This window comes from Tenrec ecaudatus, chromosome 17 (genome assembly GCF_050624435.1).
Source record: "Tenrec ecaudatus isolate mTenEca1 chromosome 17, mTenEca1.hap1, whole genome shotgun sequence".
Classification (NCBI taxonomy): domain Eukaryota; kingdom Metazoa; phylum Chordata; class Mammalia; order Afrosoricida; family Tenrecidae; genus Tenrec; species Tenrec ecaudatus.
This window is the reverse complement of record NC_134546.1, coordinates 73890431-73904435: the sequence shown is the minus strand read 5'-3', so window position 1 is coordinate 73904435 and position 14005 is coordinate 73890431.

Here is a 14005-nt window from a genome sequence, read left to right as displayed (position 1 = left end):
TACCTTAACCACAAAATCTAAAAACTTCTCTATTCTTTGGTAGCTTACTTTTGCTCCTCTAGCTTTTAACATATTTTGAAGCATATTTACAAAAATCTGTTTGCTATTTCCTTGCCCCATTTTTCTCCCAATAGCTACTCACGTCACCACCAATCTCTTTGTATACACCTTTGTAATCCACGGTGTCCTTCACTATGTCCCCCCGTTTTCAGTGTCCCTGGTTTGGATGCCACTCTTGTCAGAGCCAGCCGATGAGTCGAACAGTCCTGAAAGAGGGAGTGAGGATTAAGGAAAACAAGAGAGAGAATTTATTGGGAGGGAAACAGTGAATACTGAAGCCTCGAGTTTATTTTTCATACTCCTTTTATCCATGCAGAAACAACCTGGGGTTAATTATCTCATTGTTAAGCAAGCATATTTGATACACATAGTAACTCTTATGACCTATTTTCCCAGAGCTTGCACACGTTCTTGTTCTTAACAGTCTGTTCTAAATGTAAACTCACAGAAGAAATCAGCAAACACTGACACATACATCTTGAGACTTCTCAGCCGTTTGAAGGCTGAGTCTTAATGGCCTTCAACAAGGGGCCTAGTATCCAACCTTGTTCTTCAACCTGCCTGCCCCAGAGCTCTGAAATTGGAACCTGGACTTATAACATAGGGGAATGGTGAGCCTTATATTCCACATATGAATGATGAGTGGGTAGGAGAAATTTTATAAAATGTGTATTTCTCTAGTAGGCTGATTTGCAGATTAGTTTTATAGGGGCACTAACCTACACCTCTGTCAGATAACTGCCACTTCACACCTCCTTGCCTTAGAAACTCACTGGTGCTTGCAAAAGGCCAATGGTAATGTTATCCAACTAGCCACACAGGCTACTGCCTCCTCACTTTATCGCAGCACAGCCTCTTCCCTCCACACTCATTTTGTCTTCCTACCCCTTCAGCCTCCTGGTGGGGCATGTTTTACAAGCTCATGCCCACACACTAGCTATGCACCCTCTTCCTAGAAGCCCAAGTCTATGGATAGGACATCCTAGAATACAAGTGAATAAGCCCTTTTCAACGGTTTGTGTTGTTTGTCATCAGTTGAACATTATTAGAAAGTTTGAACCCCATGCTTTGTGCAAAGATGACGGAAGATAAGTTATCTCTTTCCTTGATCCATCTCATTTACCTTTAAGCTTCTGCCGTCACCTTGGCTCTTGGCATCGCCCATTTACCTACATCTAGGCATTCTTTGAGTATAGCATGCATTCTTTTACAAAGGCTTTATCATTGCCATCCTTAAACACAAGAGCTGCTGACAGGAGAAAATAAGCATCCCCCTTGTCCTGTTTCCTAGTTAAGGCTGTCTCTGCATTGACCAAATCACCTCTAGGATTTGCTGTTCATGTCCCTCTGTCTCTTATTGTCCACTTCAAAAAGAAGTTTCACTGATTAGCACACTCTGCTGTGCATATTACTATGGGCCTCTAATGGATTTCCCCAGCCTTAGTCATGTCTTAACACTCAATAGATTATTTTATTCAAGGAGATGTGCACTCATAAAGCTTGATGAAGAGCTCAGATGAGTTGGAGTGAACACACGCTAGCAAGAAACTCACAAAATGACATTTGTATTCTAATAGTCATATTAATATATACCTGCATATTATGAACAAATTAGCACATATACAGAACTAACAAATCTTCATATAATACCCTCAGATTAATAAGTACACATGCATTTACTTAAGAAAAAAACCACAAAGACACACTAAAATATACTAGAATTATAATAATAAAATAAATGCAGAACAGACTACAAGTTCTGTTACATAATATAACATATTAAGGCAATGTGCTGAAACACACAGACATAAAGTGCATACAAGAACATACACTGAGATACAAGAATGTGGAGGTCTGTGGTAGATACATTTTCTTTGCAGGTAGAGGAAGTAGGTACCTAATTTAACTAATCCTTCTTAGGCTCCTCTACATTTCTTCCCTGAGGGCCCCTTTTATCTGTGGACTTTCAGTGACCCCTGAGCCCTGCCATCTCCCTGTATTGGTGTTTGTGTCTGGGGTCCCACAGCCTTTCCCTCTGTATGTCTGACTCAAGAATACATGATCGTAACTACAGCAGTCACAGTGCTAATTGAGGGAAAATCAGTTCCTGGCCATGTCTCTAGAGAAGGATATTCTGCTCTCAATAATATGGGGAGGCATAGCCACCAACAGAACTTGAAGGGAACCTGTGGTTGCCCTGTGCAGAATAGGACGTGTATAGCCCATGCACAAAGGGACATGGGGCACGAAGGGAGGTGAGTTCTGTGGAGGTACCTTGAGACTAAGCATAAAATGTGTATTGTCTCCCTTTTCCCACTTTTGTATCAATATTCACAACTACTAAATTAAACAGCCTTGGGAAAAAAACTGACTCTAAAATTAGTCTGTGGTGGACAATGAAAGACAGGAGCTGTGAATTAATAAAATGAATGAACTCAGAGAAGAAAGTCTCCGATTGGATGAATGGAGACAGGCGACTTGATATAGGATTAGGCTACTGGTGATAAGTTCTTGTAATATGTTGTCTGGAAAAAATATATATATACACACAAAGCTAATTAAGTGAGATTCTCTACACAGCAGGGACTGTTTTCCCGAGGAAGGAGGGAATACAGGAGGGGTATTGAAAGCAAGGCATAAAGTGCTTGATGAAGCAGATGATGTGAACAGAATTCATCCTAGATGTAGGAATTCCCAATTATATGGGAAATGTGGGGCGATTCAAGGGGAAAACAAAACAGAAACTAAGTTCAAAATCATCCTATCATCACAAGGAGATTGGGTGAGTGTTTGAGAAAGATGTGAGGAGATGCACTGATTCCCTGAGGGATACCGAGAAGGAGAAGAATCCCCAGACACAACAGGAAGCCAGTGGTGAAGCTCCACCTGCTCCTGGGTCTGAGTCCTGTGCTCTGGGTCCTGAGGGCCCCTGCAGCCTAACCTCTTCCAGTAGAGTACATTCGTGTATGGGTTAACTCTGACTTCCCCTCACTGTGTGCGTTGGTCTGGGTAGACTAGAGAAACCAATCCATAGCCACACGCATATTGTGTATAAGAGATTTAATATAAAGGGAAATTGTACATTTAGAAAGCATCTTAACCCCAGTTAGGTCCAAGCCCATAAGTCCATTATTAGCCCATGTGTCAGATACCAATGTATAAATTCCTCTTCAGACTTATGAAATACATGCAATGATCCAGAAGGCAAGATGATCACAGGCCAGTGGGCAGAAAATATTTGGATCCAGTGGCATTGTAAGTCTCTCAGTGCTGACGGGGGCTCTATATGGCTTCTCCAGCACCCAGGGCTTCATGAGGTAGATCCACATGGCTTCTATTCAGGGATGTCTCACAGGGAGTCACCCTTGTCAGTAGGGTGTCTCCCAGGGATTAGAGAGAGTGTCTTCCCCTCAAAGATGGAAAATTGGATTTCCCAGAATTCTCAGGAGAAGGAGATGCCCACACATAGGCATCATTGGCTATGATTCAATTGACAGACTCCAACCCTTCCCGTTTTATCCTCTCAAGTCCCAAATTTACACCAGATTATATAACTACCACTCTGTGAGTCTTTTGCACAAAGCTACAGAGCTATGTCCTCGAATTTCAGATTGTCCATTTGAAGTTATAGTATGTTCTTACTATTGTCTCTGGAGATGGTAAATTGGCCCTTCGGAGAATCTGTGTGGCTTTTCCTACCAACACTATTAATGTATGAAACCCACTTCCGCCCTTCTCTTTGGCTAGGCAGACCCTGTGTATATTATAAATACAAACAGTGAATGCAGAGACAGCAGGGGAGAGTCTCAGAGGAGCCTCAGGCTGCCTCAAGTCTCCCTCAGATTCCATAGCTCCACCTCACACTGGACACCTGCAAGCACACAGACATCCTGATCATGAAAACCATAACATATTCACTGCCTCTCACTCACGCCCCCTCATACACACTTTATCTGCATCAAAGCACCTTTTGAAATTCCAAAAAGGAAAATTGAGCTCAATACAGATTCCATGGTGATTTGATGTGTTCCGTCCTGAATGTTGGCACCTGGGAATTCCAGAGTTGGAGTACCTCTCCAAGAGCTTCAGGGTTAGGACTTGGATGACTTTCATCAGCAGGGGAGGGTTCTATTTGCATACCTTCTGCATATAAAGTCATAAATAATGTTGAATGACTTCTAAGAGAGTCACTCCAAGGATGTTCTAGATATCTTGGAGAGCTCTGTGTGTGGAGTTCATTATGCGATGGGCTCCTAAATGCAAGGTCATTCATTTTAAATCTCCAATGGCTGTGCAGGGGAAAGAATGCTCTCCACACCCATGAAGGTATATAGACTCAGAAGCCCAGAAGTGCAGTCCTATTCTATAGTGTTGTTATGAGAAAGAATTGACTTAATGGAAATGTCAACCTACAGTTAGAGACACTTCCTTGAAATGTGCCCTCCCCCCCCCATTAAATGTGGTGCTTATTCTTGATGCAGTTAAATATTCCCTTGTAGAAATATATATTTAATCTAACACCAGCTTTCCTTGTCTAATTCTGTTTTAAATTAACTTTTGGAAAAGGAAATTCATATGCTAAAAGTAAAACCCTCCCCAGCCCCTTCTAGACCTGCCCTAATTGTCCCCTAGAGCTGAATATGTCAGTGGGTCCTGAGTCTTGCTCCTTCCCTGCAGGTTTGTCTTAAATCAAGCTTGCCTTCCCTTTACAAATCTTTTGCACACCAAGAATTTTAAGGTACCAAGTTAAACTTAGAAGTTCTCTAAATGCTGAAGGTCTTTACATCTCCCAGAGAAGGCAATGCTGTTCGTGAATTTGCATAACACATTGGGATGTTTCCAGGGCATCTTCCAAAAACTAGAGGAAGTCTCCCATGGTCGAGGAGTTGATTATGCTTTTCAAATCTAGGTATTATGCTTTACAATACTAATGCTTTCTTTTTTATTAAATACTTTTATTGGGGGCTCTTATCACCATCCATACATTCGTCCATTGTCAAGCTCATTTGTACATATGCTGCCAACCTCATGTTGAAAGTGCTTGCTTTCTACATGAGCCCTTGATATCAGCTCCTCACTTCCCCCCACCCTCTCCCACTCTTCTTCCTTCATGAACCTTGATAAATTATAATTTTCATATTTTACATTTTCCACTGTCTTCCTTCACCCACTTTTCCATTGTTTGTCCCACTGGGAGGGAGTTATATGTAAGTCCTTGTGATTGATGCCCCCTTTCTACTCCCACCTTCCCATTATCCTCTTGGTATCTCTATTCCCATTATTGGTCCTGCTGGGTTTATCTGTCCTGGATTCCTTTTGTTGTGAGATCTTATCTGTAGGTGCTCTGGTCTAGTTAGATTTGTAAGGTAGAATTGAGGTCATGATAGTGGGGGGAGAAGCATTAAAGAACTAGAGCAAAGTTGTTTGTTTCATTGGTGCTGTAGCGCACTCTGACTGACTCTTCTCTTTCTTGCAACCCTTATGTAAGGGGATTTCCAATTGTCTATATATGGGCTTTGGATCTCCACTGCACACTCCTCTTCATTCACATAGATATGACTTTTTTGTTCTGGGTCTGATGCCTGATACATGATCACATGGACACTTCATGATCACACAGACTGCTGTGCTTCTTCCATTTGGCCATTTTTGCTTCTCAACTACATGTCTGTTTGTTTATCTTCAAGCCTGTAAGACCGCAGATACTGTATCTTTTGATAGCAATGTACCATCAGCTTTCTTCACCACATTTGCTTATGCACCCAATTTGTCTACCGCCATCGTGTTGGGAAAGTGAGCATCACAAAATGCAGAGTTTTAGAACAAAGTGTTCTAACATTTGGGGAGTACTTAAGTTGAGGCCCAGTTTCCATCTTCAACCTTAATACCTAACATGTAAATACAAGGGCACACATCTATTTCCCTACCATTACATATAAATATATTTACATAGGTACATGCCTATATTTAGACCTCTATAAATGCCCTTTGCCTTCTAATTTTTCCTCCATTTCCTTTTACTTTCATCTTGTCCCACTACCATGTTCAGTCTTAATTTGGGTTTCATTACTTCCTTGTTCTGACTTTGCCATTGATTAATCCCCACTAGGCATCCTATGCATTCTCTCCAACGATTTCAGTTCATTTGTTGTTAACTTGTCCTTGGATTGGTTGATCCCCACACCCCCACCATCTCTTCTCCCACCTCTCCTTCTCCCATGTCCCCCCTGGACCACAGCCCCTGTTTTTCCTTCTCTGAATTGTTTATCCCGTCTTCTATCTAGATGGACATGCAGAGACATTAATAAGAACAAAAACAAGGCAAAGCCAAACAAAACAACAGAGGGAGACAAAACCAACCGAACAAACAGAAATAACAACAAAAAGATAGCCAGTGACAAAACAAGAAATGCGTATAAATTGTTGCAGGCCTGTTTTTTGACTTTTAGGAATGCTTTCAAGTCGAGTCTGAAGGGGTGCTGTGCCACACTGTCCTCAAAGTCTAATTTTGGTATTCCCTAGGGACTTAATTGCTTTGCTTCCTTTGCTGTTGAATGCCCTTAGTGTTTTGCCCCATTGTGATGGGGTCCGATCAGACACAAGTCCCACCCTGAGTCTCCAGTGTTGTCCCCCAGAGTGATATGGTTCTGTTAGGGACATCATGTTTTATGGTGTGACTGGCCCTATGATCCTCACTGTGCATTATCTGCTATGAGCAGTAATATCGTCCTTGGGGATTAGTGGGTCAGGATGTGTTCTTCCCACTCTCCTACCATCTTCGCTTCTCCTGTGTTCTCTAATAACAGATGCACCTCTCCCCAAGCTTCAGCTTCAGTTCTATTCTCTGAAGTGCCTTCTTTAGGTAGGGGTGGGGGGAAGGGGGAGAGTCCACATAGTTGGGATTGGGGCCAGCCCCATCATATGATTTCAAATGACTATGAGGCACTTTGATGCTTTATTAAGTATCTCAATGTCAGTTTCTCCAAGTTTCAAAATAATATACAACTGTCAATTATTTCAGAAATGGTAAAATCAGGTTTGCTTTTGCTTTCTCTTCACAGGAGATATTTGGGCTGGGATTCAACCTACAGTAATTTGGAAAAAAGAATTAGGATGGAGAGTAACTGATTGTGTTGAGAGAAGCACATGGAGGTCAGATTTTAATGGCCTAGAGAGACTATCGGTCCTTCTGGGATTGATTCCAACTTGTCCCAAGTGTGATATCTTTCTCCCCTGTCTTCTCAGGAAGAACAAGGAATTTTAATTTTTAGGATCTTCCCTTCAGGAAAATAAGAGACATGAGAACTGTAGTTGCTGAAGTGTCCTTGAAGAGGTACTCCACGTGGGTGAATTGGGAAACTCCAGACACAAGAGTAAACAAACACTTGGCATCCCCTGCGCCTGCTCCTGTGGCAAAGATTGTGTCCCATGTACCCTGAGCTCCCTCTGCGTCCCAGTTAGTGTTGTGAATCTTGAGATGTTTGACCATTTAGCCTTCACTGTGTCTCCTGGTAAGTTTCCTACATTTACATGTTATTGTCCTCAGGTTTCAGATTGTTCAGTTAAAGTACACCCAGCTGGTTGAGCTATTGTGGTTTCCATCCATCAATATGTGAAACTGAGTTGTTGCTAAGACTCTCATTACAAGGCTTTTTTGCCACCTAACACAGGTCGTGTTTTCCAGAGCCTGATAGATCTAGAAACTTGATATCTGCAGACCTGAAAGTTAGACATAGCTCTTTGAGACATAGCACATAGCTTTCCCAACTCATGACTGGTCTGTAGCAGTTCTACCTGCCCGATCACACCTAGGAATAGGGGGGGAAATATAATTTAAAACCATTCTAAGATGAAAATCACTGTTTTTGACATGAAGGTGCTTACAGGGTAGGACATTCATGTCACCAAGAAGAATCCAGAAGGGCGTTATCTCCACAGGCATCTATGATAAACATGGTAAGGATGAAGACCTAAGAAGCCTGACTTTCATGTGTGACTTGGAGCTCTGTTACCATATTTTACTCTAGGTGATTCACGTGTGCTGTGCTTGTGGAAGCAGAAGGAGGATGGCTCTAAGTAGGAGCAGCTGAGTAATGGTCTCTAGAGGGAATTTTTTTGACCTGTGTTCTGTGAGGTCAATCTCTACCCTTCATCATTTGCACTGACTGTGGACAAACAATTTCTTCCTGAAAATCATGTGTAGATTTGTAGAAATGCAGGCAGTTGGCCTGAGGTGTGAGCCATAACGAAGGGAATTCCTGGGGATACTATTTTTCTTGGAATGTTCCACTTTCTCTCTGGGCAGCCCAGTTATACCCTTAGGACAAGGGTAGCCCATGAGATGTGCAGGCTGTAGGGTTAAAGAGGGAGGGAAAATGATGAACATTTCTGAGCAACCACTTCTCTTCAAAACAAATCACTTTTATTGGTACTTTTCCAGTTACCGTATAATTCAATAACTCAATCATATCAAGAAGAGTTGTACAATCTCTACCACAGTCAATTATGGAACAATTTCTCCCCCTCCATAATCATTTTTCATGTAATATATTTCACATACTTGCAAAAATGTATGCAACAAAACTTTCACCAGTTCAACAACTTCTACATGTGTAATTCAGTGCCATTGATTGTTCTTTTCATGTTGTACAACCATTATTTTAATCACCCTGAATATTTTTCCACCACCATTAAAATTAATTCACTGCCCCCTAAGCAAAAACTCTTCTTCCTTCACACATGGTAACCATAGATCAAGTTCTCTCTCTCTCTCTCTCTCTCTCTCTCTCTCTCTCTCTCTCTCTCTCTCTCTCTCTCTCTCTCTCTTTCTTTTGTAATGTTCCTGATGTAACATTTAGATTTCCATCTTAAAACAGGTGTAGAAAAGAGTTGTATATCCATCGTCAAATAATCTTAATGCTCACTCCTGCCTCACAGATCCACTAATTACTCCCTAATTCCCCTCCCCCTTCCATATAAACCATTGCCTGAGTTATTGTCACCATGCATCCACTTCTTTTTTGCTTCCAAACAGGGAGACAATAACAAAAACAATTAAAAACAAAGAAAAATGAAACATAAAGAAAAATAATAACATAAAGATACAAATTTAAGTAGAGTATAAAACAGAGAAGGCACCCACTTCTCTTTTCCTGTCCTCTTCATCTGCCTCCATGGTTGCTGTGGTAGTTTCATAATCTGTTGTCAATTTGAGACTTAAGAATGAAGGGGTGGAGTTTAGTCTGTCAATACGGGTGTAGTTTGATGACCTCATTTGGAGGCACTGAGGAGATAAATAGCTCGCTGGAGGCAGGACACAAGTTCATGCCCTGTGAGACATTCCTGTGAACAAGACACATGAAGCTACACTAGAGCCCTGGAGCTGAAGGGGCCACGTGGAGACCCTTGACAGCATTGAGATGTTTCCACCTCCACTGGATCCAAAAGAATTTCCACTCACTGGCATGTGGTCTTCCTGCATTCGACATCATTGTATATGTTGTGTGAGTCTGAAGAGAATTTATAGTCTGGTATCGGATATATGGGCTAATATCGGACTTAGCGACTTGAACTGGACTGAGCAGGTATGCTTTCTTAATGTAGAATTTCTCTTTGATATAAAGTTCTCTCTTGTACATATATGAATGTCTATGAATTTGTTTCCCTAGTCCACCCAGAGTAACACAATTGTGGAGTTGCACATGTTCACTTTAGAGGCACTAGGTAGAGGTGCCCATGGCTTATGACAAGATTTAGCTAGATCCGTCCTCTAGGTGATCATATTCTGGATACAGGATCTTAACATGGCTCTGCTAAATACGTACCTTCATTGAAAAATCAATGAAGATAAGGGCATTATAGCAGAGTGGGGTGAAAAAAGCACATGGTGCCAGGGTATCAATTATCTGGGGTCTAAAAGGCTTGTCTTCAAACAAGCAGCCATCTAAGTGAGGTGTCAAGGAAGTCCACAATGAAGAAACACACCAGCATGAGGGAGCCAAAGAAAGTGACAGTTAAATTCAAATATGATGAAGGAAAAAGTTCCAGAGCTCAAATTATGAACATCCAATTTGTCGAAGGGTAGGTGAACAGTGAGAACTCAAAATCCATCTGAAGAATATCTAGTCAGATTAAACCTCTGGCACATCCCCTTGAAAAGGTTTACCATTAGACAGAGATGATTGTGAACTTGATCACGGTGGATCGGACTATGGCATAATATGACAATTGGTTGACTTACCTCTCGATCCAACCTGTACTTGCTCTAAGGTAAAGTATTTCTCACTTGTTCCATAACAGGAATTTTTTTGCTGAACTTTAAAATATTGATGGTAGTCTTTCCTTTCTCATTCTTTATTTTCATTTTTATCTTTATATTATTATTTTCTTCTTGCTGTTTTATTTTGATTTTGTTTTTTGTTGTTTCTATTGGGTTTTCAAAGTTGTAAAGCACAGAAGGTGCGGATCCGTAGAGACAATAACTGATGCACTGCTCTGTAGGGCCCTAGGGGAGTAGAGGAGCAGGAAGGGTGAGGAAATTTTGGGAGAAAACAATGAATGTGGGAGGGGGACAGAACATAAGAATTCATTATGATATATATGCATATATACATATATATTTTATAACACTTTAAACATTATTTAACTATGTAAGTGAATATTATTTTTTTAAAACATTTTATTAGGGACTTATACAACTCTTTTCACAATCCATACATCAATTGTATAAAGCACATCTGTACATTGTTTGCCCTAATCATTTTCAAAGCATTTGCTCTTCACTTAAGCCCTTTGCATCAAGTCCTCTTTTTTCCCCTCCTTCCCCGCTCCCCTGCCTCCCCATCATGTGCCCTTGATAATTTATAAACTATTATTTTGCCATATCTTGCCCTGTCCGGAGTCTACCTTCACCCCGTTTTCTGTTGTCTGTCCCCCAGGGAGGAGGTCATATGTAGATCTTTGTGATTGGTTCCTTCTTTCCAACCCACTCACCCTCTACTCTCCCAGTGTCACCCCTCACGCCCTTGGTCCTCAAGGTATCATCCACCCTGGATTCCCTGTGCCTTCAGCTCCTATCTGCACCTGTGTACATCCTCTGCTCTATCCAGATTTGCAAGGTAGAGTTCAGATCATGGTAGTTGGAGGTTGGGGGTGGGAGGGGAGGGGCGCGGAGAGGAACATTTAGGAACTGGAAGAAAGCTGTATTCTTCATCTGTGCTACATCACACTCCGACTGACTCATCTCCTCCCCTAGACCCCTCTGCAAAGGGATCTCCAGCGGCCAACAAATGTGCTTTGGATCTCTATTCTGCGCTTCCCCCTTCATTCATTATGGGAAAAAAATTTTTTTCTGATGATGCCTTATACCTGATCCCTTCAACACCCCTTGATAACACAGGCTGTTGTGCTTCTTCCATGTGGCCTTTGTTGCTTCTGAGCTAGATGGCCATTTGTTTACCTTCAATGATTTAAGACCCCAGACACTATCTCTTTTGATAGCCGGGCACCATCAGCTTTCTTTGCCACATTTTCTTATGCACTTGTTTGTCCTCAACGATCATCTCATGGAGGTGTGCACCCAATGATATGATTTTTTGTTCTTTGATGCCTGATATGTGAATATTATATACATTTATTTTTAAAACTACATTAAAAACAAAGCTTGACCAAGGGTTACCATGGGTGAAGGAGATAGGGTTGTTGCTTAGGGGGAAGTTAGTTTATATGAATGGTGGTGGGATAATTTTGAAAAGGATATCAATAATGGTTGTAAACATGAAGGGTATAATCAAAGACACTCAATTGTACATATAATAGTGGTTGAATTGGAGAATGTTTTCCTGTGTACATTTTGCCAAAATAAAAATATAGTGATATGAACAAAGAGGAAGAAAAAATTTTAATCGATAGTGATAATTGTATACCCCCCACTTTATTTTAAAAAAGAAACATCTTTATTAATAAAGTATTTATTTGTCTTCTGTCAAACCTTAGCCAATTATTTTCCCCAGGCTGCCTGGGGAGGTGCAGGGAAGGGAAATTTTGGGCAGACAGACATGGGACAGAAAAATGTAGGGGGTGGATATGGCTCCTTCACATGGCAAAAGGGATGAGGAAGGCCACCATTAGGCAGAAAAGCCTGAGGGCCTTCGAGAAGGCCAAGTCCAGGATGGCTTAGGAGAAGAGTCGCTGCTTCAGAGAAGGGTTCCTAGCATAACCCAGGATGAGGCTCCCAAACCCAGTCCCAATGTGGGCTCCAGAGATGCCACTCCAACTGTGGCAGCCCCAATGAGCTTGGTTGCTGTGTCAATGTCCATTGAGATGTGCTGGTTTGGAAGCTGTGACTAGGGATCAGTGAAGTCAGGGAATGTGGGGCTGCCAAGCTGCTGAAGCACTCCTCTGTCAGTGTCTGTGCTGTTTCTGCGTGACAGACAAGGGTCACCTCATCAGCTGGGAGGCACTCCTGACCAAAGGAGGGGTGGAGAAGAATTCAGCGTTGGCAAGCATTTTTAGGTGATGAGGGGTAGTGGCAGGCAAGCTGCTCCTACTGCAGAGAAGACTGACAGGTGTATTCCCCTTCTTGATATGATTGAATTGTTGAATTGTATCATATGTGCATGAAATTCCAAAAAAACTTTTTAGAAAAGAAACAGAAGATCATCTGTTACTTACACAAACCCTCATTGAAGGGCTTTGGTTAAACAGGCTCATGGCCCAGTGCCTGTCTTTGTGAATAGCATTCTATTAGAACACAGCTTTGCCCTTCTCTACTGCTTGCTTCTGTTTTCACAAACAGTAAGGTTGAATATTCGTCTCCAAGTCTATATGACCAATGGAATCATCAATTGTAGTTTTCAGAGGTCTTTTTGAAAAAAGAAATTTACTGACCCCTGATCTAGGGGAAGAGTCTGGATGAAAAAGAACAAGGCTTCATGAAATACATACTTTTAAACTATGATGATTTTTTGACAGAATATAATATTTTTAAAAATTCACAGATAGGTCAGAACTACCAACCCTAGTAAGACAGTGGTGACTTGCTTACCTGTTAAATGACAATTCAATCATTCAAAACCACCAACTTCTCTGTGGGAGAATTTGTGGTAGAATAATCTCTTAAGGAAATACAGGTTTGGAAATCTTATAGGAGCAGTTCTAGTCTGTCCTATAGGATTACTATGAGTTAGAACTGATCAATGTCAACAGAATTTTAGTTTTGGTGAAAAACACCTTTTAACAATACATTATACTTGAATAAATGACACCAAGTTTCAAACCACCAACTTTACAGCCATTAGTTGAGACCTTAACAGCTAGCACTACCCAGGCTCTCCACTGAGTCTGCCTGAAAGATATTTTGACTGGCAGTTACATGATCTCTTGTCAACTTGCGAAGGGGTGGAGTCTAGCCTGTCAATCAGGTCATACCTTAATGACCTCATTTGGAGGTGCGAAGGAGATAAATAGCTCACTGAAGGCTAGATACACTCTTTCCCTGTGAGGCATTGTTGTTGACAACCCACATAGTGATAGGCTAAAGGCAGCCAGAACCTTGGAGCTGGAGGAGCCATGTGGAGACCCACGCCAGCACAAATGCTTCTAATGCCACGGGATCCGCAAGTCTTTCCACCCACTAACTTGTGATCTTCTTGCACTCAGCGTTATATCATGTGTTGCATGAGACTGAAGAAGAATTTACAAGACGGTATCAGACAAATGGGCTACTATTGGACTCATGGGCTTGTCTGGACTGGACTGGTATGTCTTCTGAATATACCATTGTTCTTTATATAAAGTTTTTTCCTATACACATAGGAGTGTCCATGAATTTGTTTCTCCAGTCCACCAGGACTAGCACATTGACTTTCTCAAAATATATGCTGATCATCCCTGGAAAATTTCTACTACCTATGGAACAAGCTCATTTTGGTTGACTGTTTTTCTC